Genomic DNA, 14,921 nt, shown 5'->3' on the forward strand with positions numbered 1-14,921 from the left:
GGAGAAAGCCCGTCTGTGGTCAGTAGGCTAACACCCAGGGAAGCAGACAGGAGAGGAAGACAGGGTGACTGTTGGTGGGGGTGGGGGGTGGGGGGTGGGTGGGCAAGAATGCAATCTACCTTATGGCATTATTGCTTCAACTTACAGTTATGCTGGGAGCCCAGCTATGACTTTGCCCTTAATTGTGTGAAACAATAAATTTGCCTTTTGACGTTTTTGGGTTTCTGCCTCTAGCAACTAAAAAATTATTGCCTGAATCAAAAGTCCTGAGTTTTCTGCTGGAGATAACTACTTAGTATTGTGTAGATATAAGGCTATTCCTGAGGTGCAGCCTTCCTGGGCCAGTCCCCTAGCTTCTTATGTGTTTGTATTTTTACAGTTCATAAGTGAGTTTTATATTGATCCTCATAATGACCCTTTGAGGTAGATAAGGCAGGCTTATCCCCATTTTGCATCATGGATACTGCAGTGAAGTGGCTTGCACAAAGTCACATAGAGCAGTGATTGAATCCAGGATGTGGTTTGTATTCTTTCCACTATGCCTGACCACTTGGGTAAGAGCAATGAACTGGCTCAGAGTATGTTTTTTCAATTATTCATTCATTCAACAAATACCACTGAGACAATGCTAGGGCCAAACATCATTGTAGAGCCCGATGTATAGAGATGAACAAGACATAATTTCTGCCTTCACAAAGCTGATAACCTAGTGTGTGTATAGATCAGAAAAGAGACAATTAAGGAAGCAGATGTGACTCAAGCAGTTGGGCTCTTACCTCCCACATGGGAGGTCCCAGTTTCAGTTCCCAGTGCTTCCTAAAGAAGACATGCAGATGCAACTGGCTGATTCAATAAGCAGACAAATGAGCAGACACAATGAGCAGTGAGAGGATGTGGCTCAAGTGGTGGGGCACCTGCCTCCCACATGGGAGGTCCTGGGTTTAGTGTCTGGTGCTTCCTAAAGAAGATGAGCAGACAATGAGCAGACACAATGAGCAGACTATGAGGGGAAATAACAAGCAGACAGACTAGAGAGCCATTTCAGGTCAGGGGAATTTTTTTAAAAATTAAAATTAATTGTGGTAAATGTATAGTAGAGGGGTTTCAGAGTCCTTATGAAGCAAATAGGGGAGGCACTAATGATACTCTGAAAGGGTTAAGGCTTCCCAGTAGGGCCACTGTCAGCCCATATGGCAGGAAAACAGTGTCCTTTCAAGACCCTTGACTACCAACTGCTGGAAAATTATCCTAAAATATATATAAATCTGTAATGTCTATACTGTAATTGGCACACCTTAGGTGTGCAATCTGCATAACTATGTGTGGCCCCCTACTCCCCAGAGAAAATAACATTTAAGCTGACATCCAAAAGGTGCGTGTGAGTAAACCAGACTCCCTAGAACCTGTAGGCCCCAGGCTTGTCCAAGAATTGGGTCTGCTGCCAGACACCCCATCATTTATTTAGGCAGCACAGTCCTCCTGTGGCCATTCTTTGCCCTCATTAACACCACAATCCCTTTTCCTTCCACTTTAGCCTGTTCTCCCATGGAGCCCAGAGCACGCTCTCCCTGCAGGAAATTCAATCTCCCTAGATCTATTTGTCTACTAGAGACTAGGTTAAGAGTTTAAGTTTCTGGACGTTAGGCCTCCATGGTGCTTAATTCAAAAAGGAAATAAAACCCAAGAGAAAACATGATCCTCCGTGGGAGGGACTGTCCTGGAAGGTAAAGTATCTGATGGCTTGGGGATTGTAGAGCTTCCTCCTGATTGGCTGCTAATTATGTCATTCCCTTGACTGCAGTATTTATTTTTTTCTTAGTTCAACAGAGAAATAAATGAGAACGGATCACAGAACGCTGCTGTTCTTAGAATTGTAAAATATTAGGACTGGGAAAAATTCCAGGGTCTGCTTTCCCTTCCCAGCATATTTATCGAGGTGAAAATAAAAAAGGAAATGCGGGTTTAAAGGGGAATAGAAATGGTTTGTTTTCACAAGAGAAAATTGGAGGAGGGTTCAGGAAAGGAAAGGGACAGTTTCATCTTCTTTGTTTTGGTCACACTGGGGGTTCATGCGTTAATGGGATGTACATGGGTCTCAGATCTCTCAGAACCACTGGACAGGTGGAACTATTTTCTTTCCCTAATGTCTGCACCTCTACAAAGATAAAACAGAGCAACCATTCAATGCCTTGATCATGAAATTATCTCCACTTTAAAGATGTTACTGATCTCCATTCCCAGTCTTTCCCCTCTACTGTCTCACATAGTGTTGGTTATGTTGTGTTGTGTTGTGTTGTGTTGTGTTATGTTATGTTATGTTATGTTATGTTATGTTATGTTATGTTATGTTATGTTGCATTGCGTTGCATTGCAATGTGATGCGATGCAATGCGATGCTATGTCATTTGGCTATGTTACATTTGGTTATGTTATGTTAAGCTAGGTTAGATTAGGTTAGGTTGTCATGTTGTTGTTTTGCTATGTTATGTTATATTACATTAAATTTTATTACATTATTCCTGGGTTCACAGAAGTTCCTTTCATCCTACTCCATCTCTCTTCTATACCTTTCTGCAGGCTCTTCCAGGCTGTTAGAATCTTAGACCGTTCAAATGGAGTAACTTTAAAGAATGTCTAGCCTAACTCTGCAGATCACGGCCAAGGAGCCCAGGACCAGAGGGTCACTGAGGGCAAAGGTCAGTCAGGGAGTCTGAGGCAGATCTTGGGTGTCATGCCCAGACTTCTTTCTGCCACTGACCTTTTCTCTCTTGCCAAGTGATTAGATTGGGATGCATTTTAGCATGATTCCGAAAAGCCTGGTGTCTTACTTCTTCTAGCTACAAAGCCCTGTTTTTCAGCTCCTTCCTCTTCCCTCCCTTTGCCCTCTCAAATTTTGATTCTCATCCAGGAGTGACAACAGGTGTTGGGCCTGCCACTCAGCTCCTCCTGAGTATTGGCTGGCAGGGTCCTGAGGGCGGAGCATGCCCTAGTGCCACCCTGTTGACTGCCTGATCAGTTTCAAGGTCTCTCTGCTAACCTTCAGGTCCAATTCTACTAAAAGGCTCCTTTCTCACTGGAACAGCCAGTGACTGGCACAAGGAAGACTTCAAAAGTCTGTTCCGAGCTCCCCAGGGTGAAGGATATTTTATTGCCAACTTAACTAAGCTCCCTAAGGGCTGTACTAAGCTTACCACAGTGTAAACATACAATGGAGGTTCTAAAAAGATGCCTGTGGTTGACAATAATGGTAATAAAACCTTACTTGGTTACCTGAAACTTCCCAGACGAGCCCTTGTTAGCGTCAATCATTCCACCCGAGGGGGAGGGTCTGCTGCAGTGTGGAGTGCTGTTCCTTTTCAATCAATGAAGAGGTGCAATGGGCCACCACTTGAGCTTAAAGTCAGTCCGCTTTGGAATTCACATGGGTGTGCTTGCCCAATGTGGCATCCAGGGGAGTGCACTGCTCAGTTCTCCCACAGAGAGCCTGCTGGGAAGAGGGCCGTTACCTGACAGCCTCTGGCTGCAGCATCTTTGGGATCTACAGCAGTGTTTACACAAGGTGGTGATCTCCCTGTCCCTCTTCCTGCCAGTGACAGTACAGTGGGCACACTAAGGCCAGGCTGTTCCTGCCCAACGCAGGCTTCCTCTAATGGGCTGTCTTTGCTTTGTGGTTTCCCATCAGCTGGCTGCATTCGAGTGTGGGGCGCCTCCTACCTAGTGCCACCCTGTTGACTGCCTGATCGGTTTCGAGGTCTCTCTGCTAACCTCCAGGGTGTCAAAGCAGCATCAAATCTGAGGCTCTCCCTCCTACTCCTGCTCTGTCTTTTACCTTCACAGGTATTTCCCCCCAATAAAACTCTTTCATTTCTCATTCTAACTTGGTATCTGCTACCCAGAGGCTCAGAGCTGACACATCTAATGACCTAGTAGGCCCAGATCACCAAAAGTCTATTTTTCATCAGGGCTTTATGTCTCTCCTGGAAATTATCCTAATGAAAGTGAGGATGCAGGCAATTTGAGGCCAGAAATAGAAACTCTAAAATCAAAGAGGAGCAAATCAAAGTTCAATATTATGTTTTCCCACAGATTTGATTCTTGGCCTCGCTGCAGCCTTGCCCCACCCCTAGCATTGGCTCATGCTTAGTAATTCGTGAAGAGGAATGGGGATTAGGGAAGAATCAGCAACATTTGGAAGAATTGCTGTCTCAGTTTTCTGGGGCTGCTACAACAAATACCACGGATTGGTTGGCTTGACAGGAATTTGTTGTCTCACAGTTTTGGAGACTAAAAATTCAAAATCAAGGTGCCAGCAGGCCATATTTTCCCCAAAGCCTGTAGTGTTCTGGGGAAGGCTTGCAGGCAATCTATTAAATAACTCAATTTCTCTTTTTTTACATAGCCATCTGTCTCCTACTCCTCCTGTGTCTGAATTCCTGTGCTTTTAAAGGCTCCATCATATTTTTAAAATGAATTTACCAGTGGATTCACATTCCCAAGATTGGGGGTTAGGATTTGAATATGTCTTTGTGGGGACGTTATATTAGTCACCCAAAGGGGTGCTGATGCAAAATACCAGAAATCAGTTGGCTTTTATAAAGGGTATTTATGTGGGGTAGAAGCTTACAGTTACCAGGCCAGAAAGCATAATTTACTTCCCTCACCAAAGTCTATTGCCACGTGTTGGGACAAGATGGTGCCGATGTCTGCCAAGAGTTCAGGTTTCCTGTGTTCCTCTCTTCCCAGGGCTCTATTTCTCTCCAAGCTCAGGTGCTGTGCTCTCTCCACAAAGCCAGCTGTACACTGTCAGGCAAATGGCTCTGTGTCTCTCCCTGGGCCTTCTGCCATGTCTAAGGAGCCGCTCTATTCCTCTGTGTTCTTCTCCTGTGTGTTCACTTCCCAGGCTCCAGCTCAAAACTCCCACCTCCTTTCTCTACACTATGATTTCTCTGTGAGTTACTGCCCACCAAGGGGGCAAGGACTCAATGTGCTACTGATGTGGCCCAATCAAAGCCTTAGTTATTTAATCAAGTAAAAGTAAAACCTCTGAATCCAATACACTCTAATATGCCCAGAGGAAAAGACCAGTTTACAAACAATCCAATATTTCTTTTTGGAATTCATCAATAATATCAAAATGCTACAGGCATGATTTAATCCATAGAAGTTCCTTTACTAAAAACTCTGTGAGCCAAAAGGACATTAATAATACCTCTTAGAAGCACATGTGACAAAGCATAGCATGATGGGGAGAAGGTTTTCATCCCTCCTCTGCACACCCATCTAATGGATACAGTGGGCTGGGAACTCCAGAAGGTCAGTGTCACCTGGCATCTCAACAACACAAGAATGAGAGAACAACTCCCCCGGACTTCTTATAAATTAAGAAAAGCATTTTTCAAAGAACTGGGGTCCTTTGTTAACAGGTGCAGGCGAGAGCTTCCTTAACCATGTATAAATTTGAATCCCGGACTATCCCAGCTGAAAGAAACTAAAGAGAAAATCTAGTCTGCTGATCTTCAAACTGTTGCATAGAGATTCTCAAGGGTTTGGGGGGCAGGTGGGGGCGGGGGGGGGGGGGGGGGATTGGGGGCTGAGCTGCAGGGCTCCAGCTCCTCTGTTCCCTAATCAACAGGAACCATTTCACTGATTGCTGATTTAAAATTTTGACTTCTTTATACAAATTAGTTTACAGAAAAACTTTTCTTTTCCTTTTTTCCCCATTTTAAGTTAGATGGAAAAACTAAAATTTGGAGAGGGGTTCAATGACCATAATGCAATGGCTCTAGCATAAATGCCACAAAGGCCAGACAAAAGCAGTGGTATGGGGGTGCAGTGGTGAGAGAGAGCATATCCATCAGGGGGGCTTCAGGTATCCACCCAGGAGCTAGAAGGAGGAAATTTAGTGATAAACTAGAACCTCTCATTTCAGCAAGAATTCCCCTGGAAAGTGAGATATTATATTATCTATTACTCACTATAAAATACCTTAACCTAGACAGTGTAACTTAAACATGTGCTGATGTTATTCTATAACTCGGGGGTGGTTAACTAAATTCTGAAATATCCTAATCAAGATATGATTGATTAGTTTTTTAAGTACCTTATCACAAATCCACACTGTAGAGCTGCTACCACCAACTCTTCATTATGTTTATCTTCAACAGAGCTTTTGATCATTAGCATAAGCAATGCTAGAAACGATTTTTTCCTTGGCAAAGTGAACGGGGTTCAAGATATATGAATGGATAAAAAATGATGTCTGGACCCTTTTGTGATCCCAGCTGCCTGTATTCTCGAGTGTTGCTATTGGCCAAGGGCTCCCTTCCGGTCATGACGAGAAGGTTAGCTGAATCCTGCACAGGAATATTATCACATCTGCTTCAAATGAACTTTTCATTCAAGATACCTTTGAGAGTATATAAAGGACAGAAAGCTGAGATGTGGACAAACTTACCAGAATAGGTTCTACAGTACTGCTTTTGCACCTAATACATATTTATGTATGTGGCAGGATTTCATTTGAGACTCACTTTCACAATAACATCAGCTAAAGCCAGATTGTGGGGGAGAATACCTTTACCCCCCTCCCCACTACCATTTGTGGGAAAATGCCTGAATCTACCAAATAGAACCTAACACTGTAAACTTCCCAGCATCAGGTCAGGTCTGGAGGAAGCTGGCCCCTAATAAATCACTGTGTCCTTTTTTCTTTATTCCATTCTACTGTTCTGCATTTTTACTCTGAATAAAAGAGATTATAGTTGAAGAGATAGTAAAGGGGATATATACATGAGAATGTGGAAATTTGAGATTATTTTATGAATCCCAAAAAGAGAAAGTTCATGTTTGTACACTAATGTTTTCCTCTGGGTGTGGTATCTTTTGATTGCATTAAATTCAGCTGAGGGACCTTGGATTAGATTATTTGATAAGATTGCTTTGGTTTTTTTTTTTCTCTTCCCTTCCCTTCCCCCACACTGTCTTCTCTCTATGTCCATTCACTGTATGTTCTTCTGTGACCACTTCTATCCTTATCAGTGGCACCGGGAATCTGTGTTTCTTTTTGTTGTGTCATCTTGTGTCAGCTCTCCATGTGTGCGGTGCCATTCTTGGGCAGGCTGCACTTTCTTTCACACTGGGCAGCTCTCCCCACAGGGTACACTCCTTGTGCGTGGGGGTCCCCTACATGGGGGACACCCCTGTGTGGCAGGGCACTCCTTGCGTGTATCAGCACTGCACATGGGCTAGCTCCACACGGGTCAAGGAGGCCTAGGGTTTGAACTGTGGACCTCCCATGTGGTAGACGGATGCCCTGTCCATTGGGCCAAGTCCACTTCCCTGCTTTGGGCTTTTGATTCCACTCAGGCTAAGCCTGCCTCCCTTGCTGGGGTGATATAAACAGACATTCACTCAGACACAGGAATTGAGAACTCTGTCATTTTTAATACTGTTGTGAGACAGAAAAGAGAAGTTTCAAACAGCTGAGACCCTGGGGAGAGATGAGTCACTTGACTGATAGTTTACAACTGAATTTGGGAAGAGAGCAGACCAGCCGAGAATGATATAGGAAGCCCTAAGAAACAAGTCCTGTGCCAACTTACAGCTGAAATTGGGAAGAAAGCAGAGCAGTTGAGCCTGAAAGAGGAAGCTCAGAGGGGAAGACTGACACCTTGCAGAGATCGGCAGCCATCTTGCTTCACCACAGGCAACCCCCTGGGATCAACAGTAGCTGACTTTGGTGAAAAAGCATCTCTGCTGATGCCTTGATTTGGTCTTGGAACTGTAAACTTTTATACCCATATAAATCTCCACTATAAAAGCCAACAGATTTTTTTCTTTCAAAGACATTTAATCTGGGATGTGAAGGCAGGTCCACACTACCTTATCTGAATTGTTTTATGTATTTTTTTTTTTTTTTTTTTAGATTTATTTATTTATTTAATTTCCCCCCCTCCCCTGGTTGTCTGTTCTTGGTGTCTATTTGTTGCGTCTTGTTTCTTTGTCTGCTTTTGTTTCTTTTTGTCATCAGCGGCACGGGAAGTGTGGGCGGCGCCATTCCTGGGCAGGCTGCACTTTCTTTTTCACGCTGGGCGGCTTTCCTCACGGGCGCACTCCTTGCGGGTGGGGGCTCCCCCACGCGGGGGACACCCTTGCGTGGCACGGCACTCCTTGCGCGCATCAGCACTGCGCATGGCCAGCTCCACACGGGTCGAGGAGGCCCGGGGTTTGAACCGCGGACCTCCCATGTGGTAGACGGACGCCCTAACCACTGGGCCAAAGTCCGTTTCCCATGTTTTATGTATTTTTGAATCCAGAATTATTTTTTTTAATATATTTTGTTCATCATTTTATTTTTTTTGTTTCTTTAATTTTTATTTATTTATTTATTTATCCCACCCCACCCCAGTTGCTGCATGTTCTTCTTTGTCCGCTTCTGTTGTTGTCAGCAGCATGTGAATCTGTGTTTCTTTTTTTTGCATCATCTTGTCTTGTCAGCTCTCCGTGTGTGCGGCGCCATTCCTGGCCAGGCTGAGCTTTCCTTTGCGCTGGGCAGCTCTCCTTACGGGTGCTCCTTGCGTATGGGGCTCCCCTACACGGGGGCACCTCTGCGTGGCAGGGCACTCCTTGTGCGCATCAGCACTGCACATGGGCCAGCTCCACACGGGTCAAGGAGGCCCGAGGTTTGAACCGCGGACCTCCCATGTGGTAGACGGAAGCCCTAACCACTGGGCCAAGTCCACTTCCCAGAATTATTTTTGATTTTACAAGAGAAACATAGAACATGTACCAGATAATACAAAACACCCCCAGCAGAAGCTAGGGCAATAACCCATAATCAAATACATGAATATTTCTGTTACAAAATAGATGAATATTCATCCTAAGTGGGATAATTAATGATCATAAACAGAGACATGCCAGTTCAGGCCAGGTTTTGCCATCCGGTGAGTTCAGGTCAAGACAGATTAGGTTACCACATGAATTACAAATAAAACCCTTAGTTTTTAAAGTGAAATTGTGGGTAAAGGTATTGTGGATCTGTGGTTCCATTTTATGGTTAATGAAACTGGGGTTCAGAGTGGATAAAGTCATATAGCTAATGATGGACCTGAGGTTAGAATCCTGGCCACATTGGCTGTTCTCTTTTATTTTATGTTTTCCTGTTTGGTTGCATCATCATCTTTTCAGTGTGTTGCTTCGCTGGGCCTGCGCCTCTCCGCTCTGTGCAGGTCTGGGACGTCTTCTTTCTTTTTTCTTTTTTTTTACCAGGAGATCCTGGGATCAACCCTGGATCCTCCATATGGTAAACGGGAGCTCAATTGTATGAGCCACAGCTGCTTCCCCACATTGGCTTTTTTAAAATCTATCAAGTAAAATTAAATTTATGAAAAATAACTAAATAAGTGCTATGGGCAAAATATAACTGGCATGATAGTTCAACGGGAGAGATTAATTTAATTACATATAAGAGGATATTCAAGAAAAGTAAGTGGATGGCGGACGATGAAATCCATCTAGTCAAATGGCTGAATAGTAGAGAAGCTAAGATGAGAATCCTGATTTCCTGGTAATTATTTTTGTAATGTGGTGTTGGAGAAAATTACCCAGAATGGAAAGAATCTGGGGGGTCATAGTGCATGTTTTGTCTCTCTGGTCCTATCTGCCTTTGGCACGCAGCTGGGTGACTCTGAACAAGTGCGCTCTTGCTGAAGTCTGCTTTTTGTTATTTCTCTATCCTCCAGCTCCCAAGTCAGCTGGGACAGATGTGGACAGAAAGGCCTAATGGAAGGAATATGTTTTTTTCTAAATCAGAGTAAGAACAGCCACACCCTACAGATCAAAACACATGGAAACTTCCATGACCCTGCAGCGGTTTGTAAAGCAGCGTTTCCGAAAGATACTTAATATGCTCTTGAGAAAGGATTCCAGATCAAATGCTTGGGGGGAATGTTCCATATTATGTTTCTGTCTTGGAGATTCATGTTTCGCATAGAAAAATCTCCGAAGAGCTCTGCAGAAGATATCTATTTAACCTTAACCTGGTGTTTTCAATTTTGCTTGTTTATGGAAACTTTTACTCATGGAATATTTATCATCGTCATACGGAACACACTTGGAAACTGCTGAGGTAAAGACTACTGGCTGAGAACAAAGGAAATCTGGGTTGTGGTCCTGGCTCTGCCATTTACATGTATTTTTTTACTCTTCTTTGGACTTTAGTTCCTCACTTGCAAAAGGAGAGGGTTAGAATCAATGATCTAGAGAGAAAACACAGCTACCATATATTGCTCACTACTCTGTGCCAGGAGCTGGGTGTGTACCATCAGGGCCCGATGCTTAGAAGGACCCCACACTTGGTTTAATGTTCTGCCCTTGTAGACTAGATATTCTTAATAATTTTTGGACAAGGGACCCACATTTTCATTTTAGGCTGAACCCTGCTAATTATGTAGCTGGTCCTCTGTACCCTTATCCCTAATCCACATCAGTCTAATGAGAATGTTTGTGTATTTTTCACGATGTATTGATGTGGAACTGAGGATCAGAGAGATTAAATAAATTGCTCAAGATCACACGGGTAATGAATAGCAGAACCAGGATTCCAATCTAGTCTGTCCAGCTCTAAAGCTTGTGTTCATTTCATTAGACCAGCTGCCAGTGCAAGCATTCTATGATTCTGAGATTCCTTTCTTCTTCAAACCGCTATTGTATTGATCTTACTATCCAAGTAACAGAATAACAGTGCTAATCGCATAGGCTTAGTTGATGTCTGGCTAACTGAATTATTGAGCAACTGACTAGGTGTTAGTGCATGACTGGCTAGATGACAAGGAGTGAATGGCAAGTAAAAAAGGCAAAGAATCCAACAAATCTGGTCTGCCATTTACCTTGTGATCTTAGGCAACCCAATGAATTTCTTTAAGTCTCAGTTTACCTTCTGGGAATGTTGTGGGGATTAAATGAAATAAAGTATTGCTTAAAACATGGTAATCCCTCAATAGATATTTAAATAGAATATGAGAGTCGATGTGGCTTGATGGTTAAGCTCCGGCTTCCCACGTATGAGGTCCTGGGTTCAATCCCTGGCCCGTGGTACCTCAAACAATGAAATAAAATAAAATAAATAAATAAGTAAAAGAATAGAATAGAATAGATACTACTCAAAGAATAGTAGTAGATTATTACTATTCTTTTTTTTTATCCGCCCCCCCTTGCGGCTTGCTTGCTGTCTGCTCTCTGTGTCCATTCGCTATGTGCTCTTCCATGTTTTTATTGTCTCCCTTTTTGTTGTGTCACCTTGCTGAGTTGGCTTTCCGTGGCGCTTGTGGTTTGGTGGCACTCCATGGCGCCCCAGCCAGTGGCTCTCCACAGCGTGCGGGCGAGCCTGCCTTCACAAGGAGGCCCTGGGATGGGAATCCAGGGCCTCCCATATGGTAGACGGGAGCCCAGCTGGTTGAGCCACAGCCGCTTCCCATTACTATTCTTTTAATAACCTGTCCAGGCTAGATTTGCCATTGTGATTTCAGAGCTCCAACTATTGTAGCCCAATTTGATTTGCTCAATAACAAGTACAAGAACATTAGATATTTTTACTTTTTTTCTAAATCAACTAAAAATTTTATTCTTTTAAAATCAAAATATATTAAATCTAGCTTTACACACACCTGACAGGTTGGCAGGGCATTTGAGAAAGTCTTCAGTCCATTGTGGTTGTGGTGGAATTGTTCATTGCCCAAGCAGGTCTGACCAGTTAGAGGGAGCTGGCCCAGTCCATCTACTCCTTTCATTATACACCTGGCCACCAAGAATTCCTCCATGGCTCCCAAAGCCACAACTTGCTCTTCACTCCCGAGGTGTCCTTTTAGTTATCACTGCCCCCTCCAGGGCTCAGGGAGAGAGACAAGCTCGGGTACCCACTTCTCCTCAATCCTCCCGTTTTTGTAGAATCCAACTCTGCACCACTTTAATCTTCAGAGTCATCCCTCTTCCAAACAATCCAGCTCTGTCCCTTCAAGAATTTATACATGGGAACAACGACCCCTAAACTCCCCCCCACCCCAAGTAAGGAAACCCCCTCTCCAACCTACAAAGGACTGGCCTTCTGAAACAGGTAAAAGGAACATTTCCTTTTAAATCTTTTTTTACTGATAAGTCCACAGAGAAAAAAATTAATTTAATTCACTCAATTGCACAATGTTCTCAAATATTTTCATCTTCTGTGAAGGCTCCCATGATCCCTTTCTTCCTTGACCCTTACGTTGCACATCTAAGCCTGTGTGTCTTATCTTTGTTTCTCTGTCTGTCTTATCTTTCTGCAAACTGGGGAAGCAGAGAGGAGTGGTCAAAGCAACAGGACTAGACAGATTATGTTGCTGATTCTTTCCACTCCTAGGTGAGAATTGTCACAACCAACTGTTTAGCTTTCCACATTTCTGATCTTCAGACCCCCTTGGGAACCATGGGAGTAGTGAGTGGGAAAAGCACAGGCTTTGGAAGCTTTGTTTTAATGGGAATGACACAGGGGGCCTGGTGCCAGGGTATTGAAACAGGCTAGGGCACTCGTGTCCATGCACGAGGCAAGAGAGACGGAAGGAAAGGCGCAGCAATTTTCTTCCTCTCTGCTAGACCATTAAGTTGGGTATCTGCCAGGGCAAGGGCAAAATTCTAAGCTCTAAAAAGCAGCAGAGCTGTAGACCTGTAGTGTTGGGCCCTCTAGTGGCTACTTCTTACATAGTTACCATAACTGGCTGTTTCCTGCCCAGCCAGTCTCTCCATCATTCTCTTTTTTGTACCTCTCTTCTGGCAGTAGACCCTTGAATGGGGATGGGGGAGAGGGTGTCTAGAAATGGAATTCAGGAGACATAGATTCTAGTACAGATTCCTGTGTGCAATCTCAAATGCATCACCTAAATTATCCTGGCCTCAGGGCAAGCATGAGAGTCAATAACCATCCAGCACCATTTATATTTTACAAAGTGTCCTTACACCCACTTTTAATTGAATCCACTGGACCAAACTCTGTAAATCAAATGAGCTAATGGAAATGAAAGTACTTTGAAAGGTAGGAAGCAGCATACATATGTAAGAGATGATACATCACAATCCTCATGATGTTGGTTTATTTTGCTAATATTTGAGTGTCCACTTTGTGCCAAGCCTTATCCTAATTGATGGGGGTAGAGAGATACATTAGACATGGTCCCAGCATGTGCCTTTGCATTGTTTCTAGAAAGGGCAAAAGACATCCCAAAGACTGCTATTAAAATAACAACGGGAAACGGACTTGGCCTAGCTAGTGGTTAGGGCGTCCGTCTACCACATGGGAGGTCCGCGGTTCAAACCCCGGGCCTCCTTGCCCCCTGTGGAGCTGGCCCATGCGCAGTGCTGATGCGCGCAAGGAGTGCCCTGCCACGCAGGGGTGTCCCCCGCGTAGGGGAGCCCCACGCATAGGGGAGCCCCACGCGCAAGGAGTGTGCCCCATGAGGAGAGCCGCCCATCGCGAAAGAAAGAGCAGCCTGCCCAGGAACGGCGCCGCCCACACTTCCCCTGCCGCTGACGACAACAGAAGCGGACAAAGAAACAAGATGCAGCAAATAGACACAGAACAGACAACCGGGGGGGGGGGATTAAATAAATACATCTTTAAAAAACAACAACAACAACAACTAGACCCTGAAACTTGGATATTATACACAATGCAGTAAGGGAGCATAGATGAGTGAAAGAAGCCTCTACCTAACCTGAGGTAGAGCAAGGAGGGATTTAAAGTAAAACTTCATAAAAACGGGAGACTTCTGTAGGTAGAAAAACTGAGGTGGTGAGCTAATTCCTTGTCCCTTGAGAACAGTATCTGTGCCTATTTTGTTTGCTATTGTGGTCTTAGTGCCACGTACACCACTTGATATTTATGTACTTAAAACTGGTTGAATGAAGGAATGATAATTCAAGAGCAGAACTGTGAGTCTGTATGTAGTTTCCCACAGAGCTCTTTTTTGGGATGTTTTTAAATAATCTCTGTCACACAACTGAGTGCCAATGATTCATACTAGATTTTTTCTTGGAACTAAATTCTCCTAATCTCCCAGCAGATTCTGTGGCTGGCATCTTTGTTCCCCTTCAGAGATCAAGTAGAGCAGTCAGAACTTTTTTGCTGCCCAGCTCCCTTTACCCCCAACCAAGACACCTCAAAGAAGAGACAAAGCACTGTCCCAATGATTGTGGGAATAAAAAGCCAATTGGGGGAAGCAGATATGGCTCAAGTGATTGAGCTCCTGCCTACCACATGGGAGGTCCCAGGCTTTGTTCTCAGTGCCTCCAAAAGAAGACAAGCAAGACAGCAAGCTGACATGACAGGCAGGCACAGCAAGCTGATGCAACAAGATGACACAGCAAAGGAGACGCAGAGGAAAGAAAATGAGAGACACAACAAAAGCAGGGAGCTGAGGTGGCTCAAGTGACTGAGCACCTGTCTTCCACATGGGAGGTCCCAGGCTTGGTTCTCAGTGCCTCCAAAAGAAGATGAGCAAGACAGCGAGCTGACATGACAGGCAGGCACAGCAAGCTGATGCAACAAGATGACACAGCAAAGGAGATGCAGAGGAAAGAAAATGAGGGACACAACAAGCAGGGAGCTGAGGTGGCTCAAGTGACTGAGCACCTGTCTTCCACATGGGAGGTCTCAGTTTTGGTTCCTGGTGCCTCCTAAAGAGAAGACGAGCAGACACAGAGAGTACACAGGAAATGGACACAGAGAGCAGACCGCAAAGTGCAAACAATGAGGTGGGGTGCTGGGCAGAATAAATAAAGAAAATAAATCTTAAAAAAAAAAAAAAAAGCCAGTTGAGGGGAGCAGATGTGGCTTAAGCAGTTGAGTACCTCCTTCCCACGTGGGAGGTTCCAGGTTTGGTCCCTGTGCCTCC

The sequence above is a fragment of the Dasypus novemcinctus genome, chromosome 10, assembly GCF_030445035.2.
Source record: "Dasypus novemcinctus isolate mDasNov1 chromosome 10, mDasNov1.1.hap2, whole genome shotgun sequence".
NCBI classification, from domain to species: Eukaryota; Metazoa; Chordata; class Mammalia; order Cingulata; family Dasypodidae; genus Dasypus; species Dasypus novemcinctus.